Source organism: Nipponia nippon, unplaced genomic scaffold (genome assembly GCF_047370975.1).
Source record: "Nipponia nippon isolate SJK-2023a ecotype South Korea unplaced genomic scaffold, ASM4737097v1 scaffold_4, whole genome shotgun sequence".
Classification (NCBI taxonomy): Eukaryota; Metazoa; Chordata; class Aves; order Pelecaniformes; family Threskiornithidae; genus Nipponia; species Nipponia nippon.
This window is the reverse complement of record NW_028262358.1, coordinates 15,004,828-15,017,418: the sequence shown is the minus strand read 5'-3', so window position 1 is coordinate 15,017,418 and position 12,591 is coordinate 15,004,828. Positions and strand designations below refer to the sequence as shown.

Genomic DNA, 12,591 nt, shown 5'->3' with positions numbered 1-12,591 from the left:
AAAATAAAGGGGGTGGGGGCTTAGAAAGAGGTTGGGAGAAGCTCTAGGAAAGCATTAACTGGAAAGAGGGGGGGATGGGAAATTCCTAGAATGCAAAAGGGAGGGGTTACTAGGAAGCGTGGAGTATTTCTGGAAAGGGATTCATAGTAAACAAGAGGATTTACTACCTAGAAAGTAGTAAATGTGTTTCCAAGGGAGCATTATAAGGCAATTCCTCAAAAGCTTTTAGGGGGAACCCAAGAAAGCAATGGGGGGGGGCGGGAAGGGGTCTTACAAAGCAATGCTGCCAGGTGTGGAGGTGTGCTTCCCACACACACACCTGACATTTTCCCATAACCCTGCTCAAGCAATAACCACCAGTGGCAGTCGTGATATATGCATCCAGCTCAAAGTGGATTCGGGGGAGACAGATAACACAATAGCCAAGGGCTAATTTATGCCAGTGCATCCACCTAACCACAGTGCTGGTCAATCAATGTCCAACTACACCAAATTTGGAAGAAATTAACATATGAAGTCAGTACTTAAATGTGACTATGAGTCAATCATCTTACCCCCATAAATTGTGAGCAGCCCAAGAGCCCTTTGAGCTCTCCTGCACAGTAGCAGGCTGCACGCCAGGATTTCCCCTTGAGTAGGGATGCCTCTCAAGGTTACTCCTAGAGGTTGAAAGATTCCTTGCTGCAACAGATGCTCAGTAAGCGACTAATAGCATGATAAACTTTGAAATCTTAGATAAGTGATATAAGGGATTTATTGTGCATATATAATCCTTTAGACATAAATGTTGACCAAGTCTGGGACTAGGATTGGATCCAGCCGCACCTAGACTCCTCTCTGAGGAGGAGTTTAGAAAGCAGGGGGGTCCTTTCTGAACTTCATGACTCAACAGGAGGGTCTCCCTGACAGTTTTTGTCTGACCCTGTTCTCTATGCAGTAAATAATCAAGTGTACCTTACCATCGAATCTTGTTAAATCACCGTCACATTTACCACTGAACTTTATAAACCCGTGAGTTAACATCAATAAAGTTTGGGGTGTTTTTTTTTTTTTTTTTTTTCCTTCTCTCGTACAAGTGAAGTGCACTCTCACTCCTCCTGCGACACCAGGGCACAAAAAAAATGGCAGCAATATCGAGTGGTGTTCTCAAAACCTGATGGGGTAAGTACAAGGAAAAAAAAATAGGGGAAATACCCAGAAAACAACAACAAAGAAGAAGATTCCTACAAACCACTATTGAAACATTTCCTACACACACATACACCCCCCCAAGCATTTCCTAGAAATCCATAAAAGAACATTTCCTGCAAAGAAACAGGGAGAGTTCCTAGAACATAGTTGGGAGACACCCTAGAACGCAATGTCGAGGAGACTGCTAAAATCACTGGGGGTGGATTCTGGGAAACAGAATAGGGTCCTAGAAAGTAATCTGAGGGAACACCAAAAAAACCTCTAGGGTTAAGTCCAAGAGAAAAACAGGGGGAACAGAGAGAGGGTGGGAAGGAGATTCCTACAGAACAAAGAGATTGCTAGAAAACATGGAAAAGTCCTAGAAAGCAATATTGACAGGATTCCTAGCAATCCTTTGGGTGGGATTCCCAGAAAGATCAAATGAAAAAACTCCTAGAAAGCATGTGGTGGGAGCAGGATCTAGAAAATGTGGAAGTGTCTTATGAAGCAAAAGGAGAGATTCCTAAAAAGAAAGGGGGTGATTCCTGGAACAACAACAAAAAAAACCTCAAGGGGTGATGGGGGTGGGAGAGATTCCTGGAAACAATTAAAAGGGGATTTTAGAGTGGAAATCAAGGATATCCTAAAAAAATGTGGAGAATTTCTAGAAAGTGGTTTGTAACAAGCAGGAGGATGACTCCCTAGAAAGTAACTGAGATGACCCCAAAAAAGCAGCAGGAGTGAGTGGGCATAGGACAGTACACCACACCTCTAAAACATTCAGAGGGGATTCAAAGAATATTTTTAGGGTTTCCCTAGGAAACATTGGGTCAGGAGCATTTGGGGGGCATTCCTAGAAAATATGGGGAATTCCCAGGAAGCACGTGAGCAGGGATTCCTAGAAAGCACTGGGTTTATTCCCAAAAAGTAAAAGGGAGGAGAGATTGCTGGAAAGATTTAATGCAGGATTCCTTGAAAGCAAAAGCAAGTTTATTCCTAGAAAACCTGGAAGATTCCTAGAAGGTATTTTCAAGGTGGGGCGTCCTAAAAAATTTGAAAAACTTTCCTGGAGAACAGGAGGACTGAGTTCCCAGAAAACATGGACAGTTCTCAGGAAGTATTTGTGTGGGTGCAGTTCCTAGAAAGCATTTTGAGGAGGGACTCTGGAGGCACTCTGGAGGGAGGACTTATAGAAATTTTTTGAAGTCTCCTTGAAAGCATTGGGGCTGGATTCTTCGAAAATCTGGAGAATTCCCAGCAAGCATGGGGGGGGGGGGGGGGGGGGGGGGGGCGCAATTCCTAACAAGCATTTCAGAGCAGGGAGGGGACAGGATTCCTAAAAAGCATTGGTGGTGGGGAAATACTAGCAATTCTGGAAAATGCCTAGAAAGCATGGGGGGGTAGGGATTTCTAAGAAAATATTTTTGAGGGCTAGATTTCCTAAAAAGCATTCAGGGAGGGAAAGGGACATTCCGAGAAAGCGTAGTTTATTCCTAGAAAGCACTTGAGAGGGCAGGGGTTCCTAGAAAATGTTGGACATCCCAAGAAAGCAAAGTGAAGGATTCCCAGAAAGCATTCACAGGGGATTCCAGGGGGGCGGGGGGAAGGAATCCTCTAGAAAGCTGAAAAGGGAAGGGAGGATTCCTAGAAAATACAAACAAATCATAGAAAGCAGAAGGGAGGATTCCTAGAAAGCACAGACAATTCCTAGAAAAACTTTAAGAAAGGGTTCCTAAAAGTCACAGACAATTTAGACAATCCAAAAGAAGGTATTGCCAGAAAGTGTGGGATATTCACAGAAAGCATTAAGGAAAAACATTCCTAGGATGCATTCCAAGGGAAGGCTTAAGTATTAGGGAGAAGTTCCCTAGAAAAATAGACATTTCCTAGAAAGCATTTGTGCACATGTGCTTTGGGCTCAGGGGGGTCCTAGAAAGTGGGGGGAGGAGGGAAAGGGGAGAAGGATGCCGCAAAATGTTGGGGATTCCTAGAAAGCAAAAGAGAGGCAATCCTAGAAAGCATTAAGGGATTCCCAGAAAACTTGGAAAAATCCAAGGAAGCATTAAGGGGAAATTCCTGAAAAGCTTTTAGAGGGGATTCCTAGGAAATGCGGGAAATTTCCAGAAAGCACTAAGGGGGGTGATTTCTAGAAAATATTGGGTACTTGTAGAAAGCATTAAAAGGTAGGATTAATAGAAAACCTTAAGGAGGGGATTCCTTGGAAAGGTATATACCAGAAAGAGTGGTAATTCCTAGGAAGGGAACTGGAGAATTCTTAGGAATGCTCTCCAAATGTTTCCTATGAAGTGCAGGAAAGCCCTAGGAAGCATTAAGGGGCAAATTCTAGAAAGCAAAAGAGGTGATTTCTAGAAAAACAAAACCTGTGCCTCTCCATAGAAATTGTGGAAAGTTCCTAGAAAGCAAGAGGGGTGGGATGTCTTAGAAATTAAACTGGCAGAGTCCTAGAAAACGTGGATAATTCCTACAGACAAGTCACAGGAGTCCTAGAAAACATGAAGTATTCCTAGAAATCATCAAGGAGCAGTGCTAAAAAGCAAAAGCGGAGGAGTTCTAGAAAGCAAAAAGAATGCGTTCCTACAAATAGTGAAAAATTCCTAGAAATCAAAAAGCAGAGGAGAATCCTAGAAACAAAAACCAGACTGAGTCTTAGAAAGCATTAAAGGGCAAGTCCTAAAAAAACCCATACTGTTCCTAGAAAGCAAATGGGGGGGGGGGGGTGTAGAATGGAAAGAGGAGGAGATTGTGGTCCTAAAAGAGAGCAAAATCAGGGGAAGCTTCCCTTAATGCTGCTAGAAATCATTATGAGGAAACCATTCTCGATTTTGAAGGAGATGCAACATTCAAGCTGCAGGACAGGGCTTTTTCCACGCTATACATGCCTCTTGGCTGCACTCTTATCCCAGAGAGACTTCTTCTGAAGGATGCATTTATAAAACAAGAATCAACAGAAAACACTTCAAGCTAAACCCCTAGATCTTTGAACTGTGAAAATCATCGAGCCTTGGAGTAGTTGAGGGTTGGACAGAAAGTTCAGAGCTTCAATCCAACTCTAAAGATAGAAAGTCACAGGTAGCAGATTTTGAGAAGCTCACCGTAGGACATTTTACCTTCACCAACAATTTTCTCCTGAACAATTGTGTGGGCTTATCTCCAGAAAATGGCAGTGCACCTGCAAACTCTGGGGAAATAAAAAAAGAAAAGATTTTTATAGGAAAGTCAGAAAGTATACACAGAGGGATGCCCATGCTATTTTATGAGTCTTATCTGTGTGCCTGTAAGGGATTACTCAGCAGCCCTCTGTGTTAACGTGTGGGGCGATTTCTTCTTAGAGCCTTATCCCTCTATTAACCTGTATATTTTATGTAAACTACTACTCCAAGCTGAAACAGAACAAAAGTAGCTACCGCCACTTCTATTGTTAAATGGAAAACAGATAAGAGAAAAACATGCGATTCCTCACTGTCTAGGAAAAGTTATTAATCAAGCTTTTAGTTCCCTAAGCCACAAGCCAAATCTTTGATAGAAGTTACCAAAGCATCACAAGGCTTTGGTGCCGATTTAGTAGGGTGATCCACCTCCCATGGACATCAATTAGTTTTGCCACAAAAACACCAAGAGAGCTGGATTCAGTGTCCATTTTCTTGTTTCATTACCTACCTGCCTTTGCCTCTATTTGCACAGTGGCTGGCTCCTTTCCAAAGGAAAGGGACTCCTCTGAGACAGGATTTGACTCTCCCATCTTCCCCCTCCCACACTTCTGTTTTATTTCAGGAATTACTTCCATGCTTTATATTCAAAGGAGACTATATATAAATTCCATATGTTTATTCATCACCATACCCTATGAATCTTTCAGGCATGATGACAGACCAACAAGGCAAAAGCATGTGTTTCTGAACCCGCCTGATGCTCTGGCCTCAGGTAGCACATGGGGAATGGGTCACAGCCTTTGCTAGCAGGAGGACATCAGGAATGAAAATTTTACAAATTGCCTAATTTTCACTCTCTTAGGCCTGCAGCACTGGAAAGCAAAGCGGCTTGTAAACAAGGATAGTTTTGTAGTACTTTTGTACTTTCTATTCGAGTAGACCAGTAAGACCACGTCAAGTCTGTTTAGGAAGTTCCTGCAGCTCTAACCTCTCCAACATGTATAGTGAGAACTGTCATCTCTGAAATATACAGTCATATCCACAAGTACAATAAATCTATGCCTGCCTAAGGAGAGCTGCAAAGTCAGTGAGGACAGAAGTAAGATTTCTGTTATCTTGTAGCAACGTAAATTCCACATGTCCTACACTGATTAGATGACAGTAAATACAGGATGGGAAACAGTGCTGTTTTGAGGCAACTCAAACGCCATGACATAAAGGCTCCTACTTAAAATACATAGCCAAATATAATCAAGAAGTCTTATTAACTTGTTCTTTCACCTGCAATGTCACTAGTTCACTTCAGTACAAATGCCTAAACTGTGATGGTTAATCAGTTTGCTATTAGAGATACGTGACAGGGGTTTGGGTGAGGTGGTCAGGGCTCCTCTCCAGCTGCCTTGGCAGCTGTGTAAGGTCACCAGTGTTTTCTCCAGGTTCTGAGCGGTACAAACCATTGGGGTAAGCAACAATACGCACCAAACGCAGAGGACACTGGCGCAGAGTTTCAAGTTAAGTCATAAAACTGTGTTTTATGGTTTGTTTCAACTTTGCATGCTATGGCACGAGAACACCTTTTAGGAAATTATTTGTTAAAAAGAAACAAGCAAGCAAGCAAGCGAAGGAGTGGAGAGAAGACTGCGAAACAGGTCACTCACCAGAGCAGGAACTCCAGTTCCTGACTTGTAAAACACTGTCATAGCCAGGAGTGTGTCAAATCCATGGACACCAATACCATACTTAAACATTTTCTTCAGCTGATGAGTGATCCTGTGATAACTGATCACCCACAGATCTCTATCCCAGCTTGTGCTTGGGACCTGTTCTGAGCACTAGTGAGGCAGAAATGAGTCACCATTTAATTAAATCTGCACACACAGAGCAAAATTCACATTATTCACCTTGAAGGAGAAGAGACTCTCTTACCTGCTCTCCTTATAAGCCTAATTTGATTAATTATTTAAGGAACTGCCTTACCTCCCCCTGCTATCTTTTTCCATTTTTCATCATTCATGCCTCCCCCAGAGCCTCCAGGCAAAGGTGCAACATTAGGAGCAACCATATCTGTGCTAGGGGAGCCTTCTGACACTAACAGTATGAGGCAGCATCTTCTCAGGAGTTCCCCAAGAAACACTGCAAGGTGGCGTGCAGGAGGTAGGACGCATAACATAGCTATTCCATACTTAACGCTGTACTGCTCGCACTGGCTTCAAGCTCAGCCGGACAGACTTGTGCAAGGCACTAAATAGACTGTGCCCAAGTCCTGTCTGGTGTGGGTCACATGGAGATCAACTAACCACCAATTTTTATTTAATCCCTAAAAATGTTTTGGTTTTTTTTTTTTTTCACACTTTTTTATATGACTGTCATTAATAGTATCAGAGAAAACAATCAGTAATTTCCAAAAAATATTTGACTTGCTTTAGTTCCATGCACATCTTTACAATTCACTGCTGTGATAACAAAACTCATTTTTTACTCAAAGACATTCAGTATAACACTGTGCAACTCCTTCTGTTGCAATAAAGCAGTCATTTAGGGAAAGATAAAATCAATCTGTTTTAAAAAATTAGGAAGGAAACTAGCAAGAAGAGTTTTTTTTTCTTTTAATGTCTTGAAGACATCCATGGATTATCCTAAAAGCCTCTCATTAACAGAAAATAAACTCTTAGGTCAGCATTTGTCTTTTAGGTGTTGCACACTTTCCATGAAAGAGGGTTCCTGTGGCTTTCGTTGTTCACTTCTTCACTCACTCACTAGTAAATTACCATATGACAGCCTGAGCTTCACTGACTACTCCCTTTATTTGTATAACTTCTCTACTTTGGAGACATGGGTGATGTATTCTCTTTCATGATAGTCAATACAAAATATCTTCAATTCTTCTCTCTATGCAAGTGATACCTAGTATAATCTACTTCTAATTTCAAAGCAAATACTGCAAATTCTGAATGGTGCTTTAGACGAGTAAACACAAGTATTTATATTGAAGTGTTTACGCTAGGCCATACCTTGGTTTTACTCATGAATAAACTGGTAACACAGAATACACTGCTAAAGTGATAATAGGACCAATTGTTACTCAAGCAAAAAAAATACATACATCATTGTGCTGCAAACTGCCGGATCAGTACAGTATCACTTACCAAACTGGCTACAGATGAACCCATAACTGTCCTTTGTCACATAGCTTAGTTCGAAAGCAAACACAAAGGCTGCACTCTGGCAATTAACAAGCTGATCTGTAATAGCCCAGCAAGAATCACCTTCTTCTACACATCTGCCACTTTTCACAGCTTGCATAAGCGATGGATGTGCCAGATAAGCTCCTAAGCCAGGATCAGCACAAAGTGGGTGCTCGGCATTTATGCATTACAAGGACTCTTCAAGAGAATCTTTAAAGCCAACCAGATATCTTGTATAAACACTTAGTGATTTTATACTTTATTGCAACAGGTGAAATGATTAAGCACCAGTTTAACCTCAGAAAGCATCTTACTTCTGCGGGACTTACCTCCCCAACCCCAACTGCTCCACTACAAGACAGACATTGAGGTGCTGGATCATGTCCAAAGAAGGGCAACAAGGCTGGTGAAGGGTCTGCAGAAAAAGTCTTATGAGGAGCAGCCAAGGGAGCTGGGGTTGTTTAGTTTGGAGAGGGGAGGCTGAGGTAGTTTACACTGGGGGGGGAGACCTTATCACTCTCTACAACTATCTGAAAGGAGGTTGTAGTGAGGTGGGAGAAGAGACCTACCCCCAAGTAAGAAGCAATAGAATGAGAGGAAATGGCCTCAAGCTGTGCCAGGGGAGGTTTAGGTTGGATATTAGGAAAAAATTCTTCACTGAAAGAGTTGTCAAGCATTGGAACAGGCTGCCCGGGGAAGTGGTTGAGTCTCCATCCCTGGAGGTATTTAAAAGACGGGTAGACATGGTGCTTGAGGACATGGTTTAGTGGTGGACTTGGCAGTGCTAGGTTAACAGTTGGACATGATCTTAAAGATCTTTTCCAACCTAAATGATTTTATGATTCTGTAATTTTGAAATAAGAAATAGTTGTCTATAACAGCCAATATGTTGCCTAGTATCTCCTTTGCAGTAGCTAGCACAGAAGATTTGAGTTCACACCACACAGGAAACGAGGCCTTGGTTACATGAGAGGGACTAAGTCCTATTAAGTTTAAAAGAAATTTTGAAAATAAGTATGATGAAACCAACATGAAATTATTCCACGTAGGAGACAAATTGTTTTTATCTGCAAAGACCAAAATTTGTCCTTGATTTTTGCTAAAGAAAATGTTCACTCAACTCCATTTCTACTTCAGCCAGAGCAGAAGTATAGGAATATTCTTATAAAAGTGACAATCTCTTCAACCACGAACAAGAAAAGTACAACACAGGACCTCTCATGGATTTTTTTTTTTTAAAGGATAATGAATTATGTTGTTTTCTGCAGGTATAGAATTAATGCCTTAAAGAAAAAAAAAAAAGAAAAAATCATTTGCCATGTTTCCTCAGAAAGCCATAAACTGTTCATACCACGTTCATCATTAAGTATATCGTAGGCACAGATTTTTGGAAAGGATAGACTACCAAATAACTTAAACCAAAAAGACAAGTTGTATCAAGTTGAATAGTTCAAACAAACTTAGCAGCTTGAGAAACTCTTAATATAGACTGCAGAGGAGCCTGTTCCATGCAAAGAACAATTATAAGGAATCAGAGGGGAAAAAGGTTCAGCAAAATTGTTTCCGATTTTCTCAAATTTGCTTTCTAGCAATTAAGAGGAGGGATCTTGTTTTCTGCTATACAGCAGGCCCCATTTCCCCCACCTCTGAAAGACACTCCCCCAGTGATTTCATCCATGCTACAATCACAAAGAAGTGAGCCATTTATATCCCGGAAATAACAGGTCAGGCAGTTTGTGAAAGCAGGAGACTCCATAAGTTTGGTGGAATTTCTATAGCTAAATGAACAAGTTGCAGTCAGCAAGGAATGGAAAGAAACCCTTAAATAATTACTTCAAGTAGTGTAATAATTAGTAATTACCAAAGAAAAAATTTTGGAAAGAAAAACAATGCGGAGCGAAATGACACTGTCTGCTTTTCTAACAATTACAAGTTCTTTGAAAATATCAGATATATGCAATGAATGTGGCTGAAAGAGATGAATAGTAGTTTTAGAGTTAAGAAATTTCTCCAAAACTGATGGCCCAGTAAGATAAAATGATTGCTCAAAAAGAATAAAACAAGTAAATGGAATACTAATGACTGTCTAATAGCTACCGCCTTCTAGGTCAGCCTGTAAGTAGTTTACTCTTTTTTTTTTTGCTTAAAAGACGAAAAATACAAGTGTTTTAATGTGTAAGTAGACAAAGATAAGCAGAATTTTGTTCCCTTCTTTTATATACTGTTTTCCAGTAATGCATGACAAATTAGCCCACTGAGTACAAGTCACCTGTTTTCAAGAAGAAACCTCTGCCTCTGTCATACAGAGCAGTATGCTGTGGCTCTTCGAGAAGTGAGTAGAGCTGATGTGCAGCAGTCAGGAAAAATGCTGGGAGCCAGGATCAAATCACCATCACAAGCACTAATGCTACCTTTATTACATACATCAGAACTGTAAGAAAGTAGACGGAACACAGAGATATGAAAACAGTAAATAAATCTATTGAGGATCTATTTAAAAGGTATATCCCTTTCGACAGATGCAAGAGCTGCACAGCCTGACAGTCCTGGCTCAGCTTGCTGCCCAAGACCTGCTCCCTGGTAAAAGCTGTTGTGCAGAAAGTGCTGGGAGATGCCCCAGTAGGGACTCTCTTTTGCTTGGGAACTGCTTTGCTTTTGCTCTCTCCCTTTTGCTTGGGAACTGCTCAAACGCTGAGGCTCATGCCCTTGATCCCCACCTGAGCTACACTGCAGCCATCCCTGTGCCTGAGCAGGTGCCCCATTGATCTGCACCCTGGCCACCCAGCTCAACCTTGGGCTTGCCTCATCACCAGAGACTTCCCTAGTGATGTGTACTCTTGCTTGTACCTGGTGGCCACCCCAGGTCTGCCCTGCTTGCTTTGCAGCCTGCACTGGGCTCCCAGGTCACCTCCCCTTGCAGGGCAGCCAGCCCTTGCTGCTCTCTGGCACAAGGTGCTGCTGAGACACACCGAAGAACGTTTCCCCTGCTTACTCTGGGGCTTTGTATGCTGTGGCTGCACAGTAGCAGCAACAGCAACCAAAACCAAATCAGCTTCAATATCCTAACTCCTGCCCCACACATTGGCTTCAGAAAGAACCCAAAGAAGCAAGCTGCTTGCTCCAATAGAAGAGCATCCTTCTTGTAATTAGAGATACAGTTAGGACATGACATTTCTCTTTTTCCCCTGCTCAGGCAGGATTGAACCCTAAATCGGCTAAAAGAAAATAACTAAAACACATGCTCCACAGATAAGCCCATTGCACTCTTAGGCAGCAGCTGGGTGAGTTAACCTCGATCTGAAATCGCCTTTAGCTCTTTGATAGAGAGGTGACATACAGGCAGCCAGGCCATCACAAACATTGTAACTGCAGAAGTGTTGGATGTGAAGGGACAGCGTTTCTGACTTAAACAGGTTTGCAGTAAGCCCAACTGCAAATACACAGTGCCCATAGCATCATTTAAAATTCCTACCCCAACAGCTATTCCAGGTTTGGTTCTTTTCTATTCGTACTTCTTTCCTCCTGTACTCATTTGCTAGTGCAGATGAAGGTCAGGAGAGAGCAATTTAGCACAAGCTGACCAGAAGTTTGGAGCTTATCTTGCTACACAGATGCAATCAACGCATCAAACCTGAAGGACAGCATCCACTTTCCGCTTGGAATATGTGTCAGACCCCAAAAATCAAACCAGATGGTGATCTACTCCTTTCTGAACACTTTTTATTCATCATGAAGTCTATTTCAAGCAACAGTGTATGTCACCTGTCAGGGTAAATGCAGATGAGTCTTCCCGGATTTGAAATTCAAATTGATTCACATTTCCTAAGCAGGGAGATATAAATGTAGTTGCATATTTTGGAGCCTTTTCCAGCCAAAATGCCATTGGTTTAATGTGACACACAACCACATCGGGGACTAAAGGTAATCAAGCTGTCAGGCAGCTTCTAAGGTGTAGGTGTCCGTATAAATCTGTGCACTCGTAATCTAAACTTCACACTGCAGCAGCCTACCAAGGATGAAAAGGCAAATCCTGTGGCTCCCTGTCCCTTGTTTGCCTGCCTGCTGCCCACCTCTCCCCTGTTCCTAGCAGCTCTTTGGTCTGTCACTGGGTATGGATGGTCTCCACTCCTTATAACTGCTCGGGGAGAGGGGGAGTCACATATCTGGGCTCTTAGTGGGAAAAGAGACACAAAGGGCAGCTGGTTTGGGGAGCAGAGCCCCTCCAGCATAGGAGCTCACATCAGCAGGCAGAGATGCAGCTCATCAGGCACCTTGCCATGGTTTGCCCTTGCTCAGCACCTCACGCACACTGAACTCGACACGGGGCTTCCCACTGAGCTCAGCAAGCTGTGGGCAAGCCTGTGCTTCCCATCTCCCAGTCCAAGAAGCCTTCTCTATAGAGAACAGATCCAGTGAGTGATAAGAAACAGCCCAAAGTAACCTCACCAACAGAATGTTAAAGTGATACTGTATAAAAAAAAAAGTGCACACACACAAAAAGTACCAAACAAAAAAACCCCACCACACATCACTTTTGAAGACCCACCTAAACATATTGAAGCATTGCAGCCCAGCATCACAGACTTCTTTAAGGACTTTGTTCCCCCCACAGAAGTTCTAATATCTTGCAAATTATCAGTGAAAGCAGACACAGACCTAGCAGGCATTTGTTTTTCTTTCCCTGTGAGGATTTTTATTTACAGACTGCAGCTAAGGTTCCCAGATGAAAGAAAACCCTATCTCCACCTGCTCTGCAATGCCCTGAAGGTGTCACTCATTCACTTGAAATGTGCACCTCCTAACCAGGGACTCCCACCAGCCTAGGCATATATGCCATGCCTCAGAGGTCTCCAAGGGAGGCATCGCACTCAAGCAGATGCTGTGTTCAGAAGCGACATCCTTGGCAGCTGGTATTGTGAATATTCCTTAGAAATTCATGCCATTTATCTACCTGTTCTTCTGTGACAGGCAGACCTAAAAGCAACTCAAATATTGATCCAGCTGGGACAGAGATGTGTCATCTTATTTAACACCCTCACAAGCCTCTGCTAGAGGGGCTGGAGTTT

At 42.5% G+C, this 12,591-nt stretch overlaps 1 long non-coding RNA gene across 5 annotated transcripts in view; it reads right to left on the bottom strand.

Moving 5' to 3' along the window:
* Positions 1-12,591, bottom strand: part of LOC148053162 (uncharacterized) — an 81,552-nt gene that overhangs the window by 26,574 nt on the left and 42,387 nt on the right. For 4 of the 5 annotated variants that reach the window (XR_015708854.1, XR_015708850.1, XR_015708851.1 and 1 more), the window contains one exon: positions 4,284-4,369. The exons of the other annotated variant lie outside the window; for it this stretch is intronic. This is a non-coding gene — a long non-coding RNA (uncharacterized LOC148053162). The remainder of the gene's footprint in view (positions 1-4,283; positions 4,370-12,591) is intronic. 5 annotated transcript variants of the gene reach the window in all.